The sequence below is a fragment of the Hemicordylus capensis genome, chromosome 2, assembly GCF_027244095.1.
Source record: "Hemicordylus capensis ecotype Gifberg chromosome 2, rHemCap1.1.pri, whole genome shotgun sequence".
Taxonomy (NCBI): domain Eukaryota; kingdom Metazoa; phylum Chordata; class Lepidosauria; order Squamata; family Cordylidae; genus Hemicordylus; species Hemicordylus capensis.
Window position 1 is genome coordinate 126372195 of NC_069658.1, and position 13568 is coordinate 126385762.

Here is a 13568-nt window from a genome sequence, read left to right on the forward strand (position 1 = left end):
AGTCCCACCGTATTCGATGGAACTCATACCCTTAAGAGCTCTAGAACTGCTAGTGAGAAGCAAAGATGAGTATCCTCATCTTTCCAATACCATTTCTAATGATTAGTGAATCACCAAATTTCTCTTTTGTTACACAGTCAAGAGCTGTTTCCTACATTTCGCAGAGCTTCCATTTCAATGCACACACTAATCAGGTTTCTTCAAAAGGCAACTGATTTAAAAATTGCTAGACAATTCCAGGATCGGCCCCCCTGTTCGCCAAGGTGAGGCTATGGCCTCGGGCAGCGAGTTTGTCAAGGGCCAGTGAGTGTGAGGGTCCTGCCTTACCTTCGACAGGTGCCATGCACCTGCCTCCTCACTGCCTTCTGTGTGTTTTCTCCCATACCTGCAGCTGGTGCTGATGTTGCCCCACCTTCCTTGCCAGCCTGCCCCATGCTTCTACGACCACTTTCCCCTGTGCCAGTGACACCTTTGGTGCCCTCTGCCCTCGTTTGGCTCTTCCCACTGGCTGACTTTGCTTCATTGTTGCTGGTGGTCACTCTAAAGGTACTAAAATGACATCACTTTAGCACCTTTGGAGGTACCAGCAACTCTGAAGTGAAGCCCGTGAGAAGAAATGGAGCTCTAAAGAGATGTGGGCAAAGCAAACTGACAATGAGGCCAGCGTAGGGGGGAAGAGGGGCAGTGTTCAGATTCAGGGTGGGGCTGGCGACAAGTTTTGGGTGACATCACCGCTGGCTCCAGGCATGGGGGTGGGGCTGGTGAAGCAGAACGACGAGTCAGTCCTGGCCAATCTCATGTCAAAGCCTCAGGGCCAGTTCCAAAAACACTTACAATTTATCTGAAGAAAAACAGATTAAAACCGAGAAATCAGATCTGAAACTAACCGAGTTCACTGTTCCAGCTCAAACTTGCCTACTGCATATGCTACTGCAAATAGCTCATTGACACTTGGATCTTGATCCTGGTTAAGATTCAAACTTGACCAAAAATTTCACATTTCTAGTGGACAATGAAAATCAGCAGCCGATGAAAATTCACTCTGTGTCGTAGCTAACCAATGATTCCTATTACTTTTCATCAACTATCCCATCTTTCTCGCTACTTGCTGAACTTCTTCAGAAGCTCCCCTCTCACCTGAAAACCGGCAATTGAGCACATGATTATGACTAGCAGAGGCAGCTAGGGAAGGGGACACATTCTTATTTTCATCACCAGTTAAGGAAAAGGAGGGTGCTACCAAACGTCCTGCAGGATGAGTTCAGTATATGAAACTACCTCAGACCAAGTCAGACGCTTAATCAATCTAGCTCAGTATATCTACTGATCAAGAGCAGGTCTGCAGCTCTCAGGCAAAGGGTTGTCTCAGATGAGGTTTTAGATTTCACGTCTTTTTCCTGCTGGGGAGGGGATGGGATAGGTGTGGAAGAAGCAAAACCGTCCTACTAGTTTTGCAGTTCTTTGCAAAGAATTTCATCAGTCTCTCGCACTGGCCATTCCCCCGCCCCCAAGCCACAGAATAGAGCCACATCATGATACACAGGGATCAAGAAATGTTCAGTTCACCAGCCAGACCCCTCCCCCCACCCCCCAAAAAATCTAGTTAGAAGCTATGTCGGTACATGGTGCAGTTGGAAATAAACTACACCAGCCTGCCACATTATATAAACACAACCACTGAATTCAGTGTAACTCCATTGAATAGAATTGAATGGGACTCCATTGAATTGAATGGGATGGTGTGTCTGTGTGTAGACAGACAGAGGATTGCATTGTAATTTAAGTACTATTGGTTCAATGGGTCTGCTCTAAACAAGACACCCCCTCCCCATGCTTTAAAGAAATCGAGTTACAATCCTCCAGGCAGTTGTGTATGCATGATTGTTTATATACACACATGCACAAATAAAAATGCTATTATACATCTGGCCCCCTAATCTAGCTGAAGGTTAGTCCAAAATAAGGATGTGGAGGAGAGCTGGTTTTGTGGTAGGAGGCATGACTTGTCCCCTTAGCTAAGCAGGGTCCACCCTGGTTGCATATGAATGGGAGACTAGAAGTGTGAGCATTGTAAGATATTCCCCTCAGGGGATGGAGCTGCTCTGGGAAGAGCATCTAGGTTCCCAGTTCCCTCCCTGGCATCTCCAAGATAGGACCGAGAAAGATTCCTGCCTGCAACCTTGGAGAAGCCACTGCCAGTCTGTGAAGACAATACTGAGCTAGATAGACCAATGGTCTGACTCAGTATATGGCAGCTTCCTGTGAGTAAAAGGCCCTTCTCCCATAGATGATGTATTAGTGCAACTTCTCTCAGCCTAAATGCCAGATGGTGCATAATCCCTAAATCGACACAGAATGAGGAATACCTCCTGTCCACACTGGGATGAAAGCCATTTTAATTTTAAATCCAAAGGCCAGAGGCTTTGGATGGGGTGGTATATAAATGTAACAAACAAACCAACAAACCAGATCGTGTGTGTGTGTGTGTGTGTGTGTGCGCGCACACACACGTAGGGAGAGGGGGAAGAGAATGGAAATATATCTCCAAGATACCTACCTTAAAAAAGAAAGGGGGGGAGCCTCCTAAAACACCACTTTCAGTTCCTTGCCCTGAGAGAGAGAGAAAAAGAGCGAGAGTGCGCACAACGAAGGTAAAAACACACCTCCAATGCGCCCCTGCACTTAGGAGCCCATCTCTTGCCTCCTCCCAAGAAGGAGTTGCAGGAAACGGGCTTCTCTCTGCAGGGCACCCCCCTTGCCTTGCCCTCTGGACTCATGACTGCAGCTGCCTTTTCTCCTGCTCAGCCCAGCTTTGTTGGGTCTCTTTCATTGCCTTGCCTCAGACTGTCCAGAACCCTCCTTCCTTTCCAGTTCATAATGAGCAGCAGAAACCAGATCTGGGCTGAAGCCTTCTCCTTGAACTCCTTCCCACTCCATTTTGCTCCATCATATGTTTGCCACTCTCGCCTCACTGCCTGTTGTGGGTCTTCTATACACACACACACACACACACACACACACACACACACACACACACACACACACCCCAATGTTCCTCTCTGCCACTTCCTGCCCACCTCTTTCTCTTCCATCCTCCCTACCATCTGCTCTCCTCCCTCAGTCATCCTCTGTCTTTTTCTCCTCCACCATCCGTTCTCCTCTTATCCTCTGACATTCTTTCCCTCTGTCATCCTCTGCCTCTTTCTCCTCTCTCCACCTCGTTCCCACTCCACCTTTTCCACCTCTGCCTCTTGGGATACTCTGAAAAAGCAGCTCGGTAACTTATGTATTTTGTTGGTGACAGCAGCAACTAAAGAAAAGGTGCACCGCCATCACATCAGCATGCACCTTTTCCATGCTGTTGTTGATGCATCCCCACCAACACCACCATAGCATGTGGACGAGGCTGTGAGGCAGGGGGTGATGAAGGCTGCATTTACCCTCATCTGCCTTCATTTTGCACCCGTCACTGACAAGTAGAAGAGTGTATTTGCCAAGCCCTGATGATATAGCATAGTTCCAATAAGGCTTTGGAAGTGGGGGGGGGGCAGCTATTTCACCCCCTTTTCATCCTGTTCTGCCCCGAAAACATGAGAAGATGCCCAGCCATTTCACGGTATGTGAATGAAGCAGAAAAATAGAAGGTGGATTTGGAGTCCAGGGTAGAGCACCATTCCTTTTTAACTGGAGATACCAGGGACTGAACCCTGGGGACTTGTTCTGCATGCAAAGCATTTGCTCTACCAGCAAGCAATGGCTCTTCTGAAGTCATACTTATGCGATATGTTCAGCATAGACAGCCCATTGTTGCTCACACTGACAGGTACTTTCTGCATGTATAAAAAGGCTCTCATGGAGTCTGCCGACATAATACTCTGAAAAAGCCCAATCCCATCTGATCTGGGAAGTCGCACATGCCCAGGCACAGTCAGTAGCCAAAAAAGACTTTTTGCAACAGAAGCTTCAGATGAACAAGACAGTTGTCCCCTATTATTTCGTTTCGATTCTGGTTTTCCATCTGTGTGCTCAAGACACCCACCAAATCACCATTACAGATAATTGCAATAATGCCTTTTTTTAAAAAAAAAAACCCACATAAAACAAAACTCCTGGGTGACTGTAAGAGCTGCGTAGTCCTGTGTCACTCAAACTAGCATTCAAGGGTACAGAATACGCAGGCCTATAAAAAGCAATAAAATAGAAATTGCTTCTGTAATAGGTAACAGCCACATCATGCAAAATACATTGTTGCACAGCTCCACTTTACCATCTGGAACCAGCTTTCCAGATTCTTCCTCTGTATATTATAACAGCTTTGCTATGAAGAGTATATAAAGGATTGCTGACAGCACTTAAAATTAAGCCATTTGCACAAATGTCATGGTATTATACCCATTCTGCAATTATAGGAGAAAAGATCCTGGGGGGATAAGATTCAAACGTCTTTCTCCACTCCTCCCAACCCCATAGAATGCTTTGGGAACAGAATAGCTGAGAAGTGGCTTATATATATAATTTTTTATTTTTTTTAAAAAAAATTAAGACCTATACATACAGAATATATAGTATTAGGGTAAGTAATGTGAATTTTAGATACATATTGATAAACTGGCACTATTAACAACAGACATTGGAAAACTAAACTCTAAATGGACCTGGAAAGCCAATGGCCTACATGATTAATTTAAATGATTTGCATTAGTTTTCCAAGGCAAAGTGCATACTATATTGCAGAACGTAGTGGGAACATCAATTAGCCAGTTGTTAGTAAAGTGGATTAAATTTCAGTCCCTGAAGTGTTGCTTGGTGGCAACAATGATAGTACAGAGCTTTGAAAATAAGAAAGAAGGAAGGGATCATGAAAGAATAAAAATGCACTAAAAATATAATCATGAGATGTTGCCATTTGACCGAAATGAGCTCTGGTGGCAACAATTGTTATGTTTTGAGGATAAAGAACGACCCTCCAGCCTTCCTGTTCCGTGGTCTAGAGTATGGCACACGTTAGGGCATAATTCGTTCCTCTCCTCCTGGGCCTAAGTGACATGAGATTGTTACAGCTCTCTTGGAGTAATGCAAGAATCTCCTTGTCCATTATTAATTAGCTGACAGAACCATAATAAACTAGCAAGGAAAGACAGAGCCTCCTTTGGAGCTTTGCAGTCAAGTGTGGTTACTTACATCTGTGAAAGGTGAAAAGCCATCGCTATAGTGCAGACAGAAAGCTGTGGCTGATGGTTTATGTCAGGGGTCAGCAACCAACAGCCCTAGGCCACTGTGTTGGAGCTGAGAGAGTGTTTGACTTGGACTGGGGAAATAGAGGTTCAAATCTCTACTCGGCCACAAAGCTCAGGAATTGACCTTAGCCAGGCCTTCTCTCAGCCCAATGAACCTCAAAGGGGTTACTGCTAAGATAAAATGGGATAGCACTATGTGAAGTGGCCTGAACTTCTGGGAGGGAGGGAAGGACAGGATGTCAAAAATCAATCAGATGGAGGCCTCAGTGGTAGAACATTTGACCTACACTCCCATTTTGGCCACAGACTGAATGCATCTCTGAATTATTAACTCGCTTCCATAATGCTGGTAAATTCACAGGGTTGCACACAAGGAAGTCAAACTATAGAAACATTTATCTTCCAGGCCACAAACATCCCAGTTTGCCCACAAAGAGGTCAACCCCTTGACTTGCTTTTAATTACTAACAGGAGCCTCCAGAAGCTCCTATTTTTCTGCTGCCTCAAACATCATGTCTGAGCTGAGACACTTGAGAGCTACTATATTAAACTGCCCAGAGTCTTTGGATGGGGCGGTTTATAAATGTAATAAATAAATAAAATAAATAAATATAATGATAAATATGAATTTCCTTTGCATTGAGCAAACTGGCGCATACACATTTTGTTTACTATAGCGGGTGGCCAGTGAGCAATAGCATAATCTGTTGGAAACTGATGACAATTCAGATGCACAGTCATCATAGGAACATAGGAAACTGCCATATACTGAGTCAGACTATTGGTCTATCTAGCTCAGTATTGTCTTCACAGACTGCCTCCAAGGTTGCAGGCAGGAATCTCTCTCAGCCCTATCTTGGAGAAGCCAGGGAGGGAACTTGAAACCTTCTGCTCTTCCCAGAGCGGCTTCATCCCTTGAGGGAAATATCTTGCAGTGCTCACACATCAAGTCTCCCGTTCTTATGCAACCAGGGCAGACCCTGCTTAGCTATGGGGACAAGTCATGCTTGATACCACAAGACCAGCTCTCCTCTCCCAATGTTGCTGTATGAAGAGACCTGTTAAAAGAAAATCCATCAGACAGTAGACTTTCGGGACAGAGGTGAATCTTCTAAAATCATGTTCCAGATGTCATTCTTGTGACTATTTCTCATCGGTGCAGGCAGGAGAAGAAATATCCAAACACTGAGAGGAAAATAGGGGTAATATGCTGTGTTTGGGGAACCTGTGACCTTTCATTTGAAAAAGTGATACAGAAAAAGGCTCTGTCAGTTAAGGTGACCTCAGAGGCCAGTAGAGCAATATTCTGTCTCTGTTCTCTTCACTATTCATATATTTGAAAATGCTGAGTGCTAAATGGCTAGCTGGACTGTGCTGCAAATTTTGAACAGTGTTACAATCTGGTGTGCATCTTGCTTGTAATGTGCTCCATGACTGGATCACAGTTCAAGTCTGGTAGTGCCTTTGTGAGTTTTCAATAGTTCAACTAGTACAGGGGAATGACCACTCTTGGACTCTAAAACAGAATCCAGCCTAGGGGCCAAACTAAGAGTTACATTAAGGCCACTATTAGCATCATTAGGATTGTATTTTACTCAGCAAACAGCACGTATGGGCAGTGATGTAGTTGTCTATGAGTCATTTTTGATAAGCTGAATCTTTGGAATTTGCAGTTTAGTTCATTCCAAAGCAAACAGGCAATGTGTCAAAGGACACAGGTTTAAATTTTAACAAACAATACTACTGGTTTGATCAAAACCCTTTCCAGTCCAGCGGGGACCAGAACAACCCCAGTTTCCAATATTTGCTTGTATGCAAGGGACATATTTTGCTCTCAGTTACATTGTCCTAGCTAAAATCAATAGTCCTGGCCTGGCATTAAATTCAGTGGAGTTATTCTTGGTTGCATGGCAGATTTTGGCCTAATATTTGATTCCTGCTCTTCTTCATTGTTAGAAGTGAACCAACCAGGGAACAAAATCAGTTCTCAAGAATAACTAGTATTGATTCAACTTTGATCACTCCCTAAATAAATTATCTCTTCTCATTTACTTAGTATAGTAACTATTTATTTAGCTATACAGTATTTACACACCACCTTTCTACCAGTTTCTCAAGGCGGTTTACAAGAAAAAGTATGAACACATTACAACAATGCAATACCTCTCTTTCCCACCACGTCAAAGAGTCATGCTGGTACACAGCCCAGATACATTCAACACTTTGTTTAATGGTACATTACAACCAACAAAAGTATGTTTAATTGTTTGACTTTAAAAGTTCTAGGAAAAGAAGGATGGCAACGAAGTGTAAAATAGATCCCCAGACAGAGAGTCACTGTTTTAACAGAAGCGCAGACAGATACTGGGGGCAGAAGAAGAAACATGAAGGCATTAAATTAGATCACTGTGCTATAGTTATTAAGAGAAATAAAAACCAAAAAGACGTCTTTGGAATTTCTGAGCTAGCAGCTACTTGCTGAAATAAAAGAAGAAAAGAATTTTCTCCTGGATGAATGAGCTGGCTGTGGTTCAAGCCATGCAACTGACTCAGCCAGGATTCTGCCTGTGAACAAAAGGGAATAGAAAGATTCTGTTAACCTGGAGTCTACAGGGCTTGCTCTCCAGATGGTGACCCCCCAAAATTGCCAAGTTATAACACAAGAGATTTGCAAGCATTCCAGCCACACAGTTCAGACTCTTAAAATTCCATTCTTGCAGGGGTACAAATACGTACAGTACGAGGCAGAGGCAATGACAGGCCTGGAAGGAACCTGAAACTGATCTAATCCAACACCTTATGCAAGCAAACTCACACTCACATCACAAAATAACCTCTGAATAGATTTATCTATGACACCTAACTTGAAAGAGCTCCAGGATTTCAGGAATCCTTTAGAATGAACAACAATCCAAATGGTGATGGTGGGAGGCATATTTGTAAACACAGGTATCCAAGAATTATTTTACACATTATGGGCACACAATTAGATCACTCCTTGTGGTGAACTGCTTGTGTGAGACGCTCACCATGTGGATGGGCAATCGTCACAATCCTCCCTTCAAGAAAGGTATTTCTTGAAGGTCTGAGGCAGCGTATGTGTGAAAATCACCTAATTCACATAGAAAACCACTGCACACCAGTATTCCCTCTAACAGGGATTCCCAGATGTTGTTGACTACAAGTCCCAGAATCCCCAGCCAAAGGCCACTGCAGAAGGGGATGCTGGGAGTTGTAGTGAACAACATCTTGGAACCCCTGTTAAGAGGGGACAGTGCTGCACACAAACTTTGCACCATGTGGCAACAGCGATTGCATGGAATTATCTAAAATGGTGTCGGCATGGCTGCCATCATATCTATACTCCCCTTCTGAGACAACTAGGTCAGTGGTGGCCATGTGCAACAGGGCAAGTCCAAAGTATTAGACAGTTCGCGCTATGATCTGCAGCACTCAGTGCCTCAAAGTAGTTTCACCTCCAGCCAAGCGAGTTTCGGGGGAGAGCAAGCAGCAACAATACTAGAGAGACAAGAAGGCCTCATTCCATTTATTTATTTTTAAAATTGCATCTTGCTTTATTTTTCCAAACAGGAATTTGAAGTGGCTAACAACAAACCACATCCTGGCTCACAAGACCTCCTGTTTACAGACAGCGGAGCCAGAAACCCTTGCTGCGGGTGCCACTCATGGCATCCTGTCACACCTGGACCATCAATGATCTCGATAGTGTGTGTGTGTGTGGTAGGGGGATCTTAACATCTACCCTAACGTAGAACATCTACCATTGAACAATTGCTACCATAACAGATAATTGAAATTTAGTTGCTTCCATGAATACATTCTCACTTACTACCTAGAGCACCTTTTTTATGAGGCAAGCCTACAACATCTGGGGCGATTTAACTTAGCAAAAAGAAGACTGCAGGGAGACATGACAGAGGTCTATAAAATCATGCATAGTGTGGAGAAAGTGGACAGAGAGAAATTCTTCTCCCTCTCACATAACACTAGAACCAGGGGTCGTCCCATGAAATTGATTGCCAGGAAATTTAGGACCAGCAAACAGAGGTACTTTTTCACACAACGCATAATCAACTTGTGGAATTCTCTGCCACGAGATGTGGTGAGAGCCAACAAGCTGGATGGCTGTAAGAGGGGTTTGGATAACTTCATGGAGGAGAGGTCTATCAAAGGCACTAGTCGGAGGGCTATAGGCCACCTCTGGCTTCAAAGGCAGGATGCCTCTGAGTACCAGTTTCGGGGGGAGTAACAGCAGGAAGGAGGGCATGCCCTCAACTCCTGCCTGTAGGCTTCCAGCGGCATCTGGTGGGCCACTGTGTGAAACAGGATGCTAGACTAGATGGACCTTGGGCCTGATCCAGCAGGGCTGTTCTTATGTTCTATGTTCTTACCTATCTCATCTGCCAATGCTGTGCAAATTTGCTCTGGTCAATATTTTGCCAGTATGCATGAACACTGCAAAATTATTCCACAAGTAATTCCAGCCCTCATCCCCATAATAGCTAACCTAGAAAAATACATGGGGAAAGAAAACAGGCCCCCTTTGCAGGAATGAGAGTATGTACTTTCAATATGAACTTGGGCCCCAGACTCGGATTTAGGGAGGCGCGGTCCGGCACTGGGGTGTGTGTGGCTTTAAGGGTGTGTGGGGGGGGTAGTACTTACCCCTCCCGCCGCTTTCCCCCCACCAGCGCTGCACTTTGGTGCAAAGTTTTTGGGGTGGCAGAGTTCCTCCCTGCCGCCCCTGTCCCCATCGTTGTCTGGAATAAGGAGAAGTTGCCGCCATGCATGCGCTTGTCACGGGGGGCGTGCGCATGCGTGGGGCAGCGGCAGGCACATACGTGGCGGCAACTTCTCCTTATTCCAGACAACGATGGGGACAGGGGCAGCAGGGAGGAACTCTGCCGCCCCAAAAACTTTGCACCAAATTGCAGTGCCAGAGGGGTGAAAGCGGCAGGAGGGGGAAGTACTACCCCCGTGCCCTTAAAGCCACACTCCCCCCCCCGCCGGACCGGCCCAATTCCGAACTGGTCCAGAGGCCTCTTACATGGCCACAGACCGGTTCCGTGCGCACTCCTACTTGGCTTGATGAGCAATGATTCATGAGCTAGCTTGAAAGAAAATCCAAACAAGAGTTTTGAATGTCTGGAACGGATGTTAACATCTTCTCTTCCCTTTAAGAACATAAATGGAGTTTGTGGCCCCCGAACTCCCCAGCCCCGATCTGGCTGCCCAGGTAGGTCTGCCCAATTGTCTGCAGGAAGAGTGGGCTTAGCCCGCTCTCCCCGCAAACCCGGACAAAGCGGGTCTCACTGATCGTGAGACGGGTCTCACTGATCGTGAGACGGGTCTCACTGATCGTGAGACCCGCCTCTATGTCTGACTGCATTTCATTTTCTGGTGTCACTGTATAATTGGTTGGTGTTATTGTATTTGATGATCTATTTTGTACTGTAAAATTTTGTCTGGTCATTGACCGTAATAAACTTTGATTGATTGGTGCATTGTGCATACTGGGAATAATTGGTGCTAAAAATATTTTATAGTAATTTAATAGTGGGAACTTAGTAAAGGGGCGCATTTGTTTTTATTAACCTGTCATCTCTTGGCAAATTGATATATAGAAAGGTTTTTGTACCTTTTGTGCTAAGCAGAGTAATTACTTGGCTGCTTTGTAATGACAGTCTTTTTTACCCTTTCTTGTATAATTGTTCAGCAAGAACGTCTCTTGCATTGTGAAACTAGTACGTTTTTGTAGGTGGTCACTTAAAGCGTTAGAGACTGAAGATGACAGGAAAAGAGCTTTACTGTAATTAATTGTTTAGGGGCAGGCCCTGAACAAGAGGACTTGGTATTCTGCAGAATCAAATAGTATTGTATTTGTAATAATTTAACTGAGATTTTAAATCGCACCCTTGTTTTACAGTTGTGGACCCTAAAAAAGCAACATCTTAGGCAAGTCACCATGCTTCTGTCTATCATTCCAATTTCAGATTGGTGTGGTTGGCAACCCTACACTGATAGGACTAATCCCACCTTAATTACGGACTGGTTAATCGTTCTTAAGCAATCCACAAAGGAATGCTTGCTTAGCCCTCCTCTTACAGTAGTTTCCCTGTGTTCACTGAATGCAAGGCAGGGGAGTGAGACCATGTCCACTGGCCTTACCCCCTGTCTCTGATGCACCCATTGCTCACACCTCATGGCAGAACAGTATATTTTTTAATTTATTTATTTATTTAACATATTTTTATACCACCCAAAACTTATGTCTCTGGGCGGTTTACAACACGATAAAAACAACATTTTAAAACATTAGTTAAAAACAAAAACAAGAAATTTAAAATATGACAATTTAATTTTTTTTTACACAATATTCTAAAACAACATTAAAAACAATCAAAACAGTATCAGCTAAAAGCCTAGGTGAACAGATGCATCTTTAAAGACTTTTTAAAAATTGTCAGAGATAGGGAGGCTCTTATTGCACTAGGGAGCGCATTCCAAAGCCTCGAGGCAGCAACGGAGAAGGCCCGTCCCTTAGTAGCCACCAGATGAGCCGGTGGCAAATGCAGACGGACCTCTCCTGATGATCTCAATGGGCGGTGGGGTTCATAATGAAGAAGACGTTCACTTGTTATATCACTTGTTCGCAAACAGGCAGTTTTGAATACAGAGCCACCAGCAGTGGAGAATGGGGGTGGATGGTCGGTCAGCAGGCACATTGCTGTCAGGGGGTGGGGTCAGCACGTGCAGTCCCACTCCCCACATTCAGTGGATGTGGGGAGAGTTAATGCCCTAGCCTGTGATTGGTGCTGGATTTAAATATCTGCCCAGGTTTCCCATCCTTTGGATTATGCTGGAGCAAGTGATTCCTCCTCCTCCTCCTCCTCCTCTTTGTTTATTTTATATGTGGTTGTCCTCTTCCTCCCATTTCCCCCTTCTCTGCTGATTTGTGCTACTGAGAAACAAATGAAACAAGCCACTTGCCAATCTGCCACTCTAACTCAGTTCCAGATGTCAAGATTGACCCTATGGGATAACATATTTCTGTGTTAACATGGATACTGTACAAAATGCCCTGAGAAAATCTTCTTTAAAGGATTTTTTTTTTTTTAGAGTGACATGCAGACAGTAAAGTGAAAGATTGCTACATTCATTGATTGGGATTGTGTACTTTAAGTATATTGCAGATGCATTTTGTTGTTCTTTGGGAAACCATGTTAATCACAACTGACTATATTAAAATTTCTTCCAGTGAGAGTGTCAGTGCTCACTGATGCTGTGAATTCACAAAGCAAACAAAATACCTTTCTTTGTAAGAAGGGTGTAGATGTTTGGCTACCCCATGGTATCAATTCATACAAAAATGAGAAGATTTTAGCATACTTTACAGGCCTGCTCAACTTCCCCCCCCCCCAGTTGTTTTTGGACTACAACTCCCATAATCCCCAGCCACGGTGGCCAATAGCCAGGGTTTATGGGAGTTGTAAGCCAACATCTGCAGAAGGGTCGAAGTTGAGGAGTCCTGCGAGTAGATTTAAATTTAGGCCACCTTAATAAGCTTGGTATTTTTTTATATCACAAGGGCTAGTGAAATCATGACTTTTATGATGGAATGCATAGTGATGGGGCCCATGGTGAATATTTGAGGCAGTAGGGCTATTTTTACTGAATCTTCTTATGTGGGGAGATTCTTACAATGAATTCTTAAATGATATATTTGAGATAATTCATATAAGCAACCAAGAAGTGGTAGAATGGAACACTGCCAATGTTAAGTGGGTTATGTACTTCTTATTGTTATCGCCAATGGAACAGTTCTCACCATTGATTTAGTTCCTCATCTTGGATGTTGCCGTTTACACATACTTGCACAGCTATGAAAGCTAAATACATTGCGTGGATTTTGTTTTTGTCTTTTTTAATAAAAACTGAGAATGTAAAGAATTGAAATCAATATTCTCTGGATGCCAAATCAGAGATTGGCAAACCTGGCTACATATTCTTTTTTCCCCCTTAACTACTTTTGTACACTGGAGAGCTTCCTCTTAGTACAAATAATAAGGTTTCCAGTTCTCTTGGAATAAATTATTCAAGAGCTTTCCCTAATAGGACTAGGGAAAATTGCTTCCTAAATATTCCTTGGCAAAACCAAGGAAGATACGATGTGAGATTTGTTGGCTCCCAATCTGGTCTTCCTCAGATTGGCCTCTGAGAGCCATTAACAGAATATGATGTCAGTGCTAGGGCATGAGATAATCCTTATTCCCTCCCCTCTTCCAAGAGAGCTACTACTGAGATTTACCT

At 44.0% G+C, this 13568-nt stretch overlaps 1 protein-coding gene across 8 annotated transcripts in view; it reads right to left on the bottom strand.

Annotated features, from left to right (window-relative positions):
• The window catches only part of MOB3B (MOB kinase activator 3B), a 193305-nt gene that overhangs the window by 21547 nt on the left and 158190 nt on the right, over positions 1-13568 (bottom strand). The gene's annotated exons all lie outside the window — the stretch shown is intronic.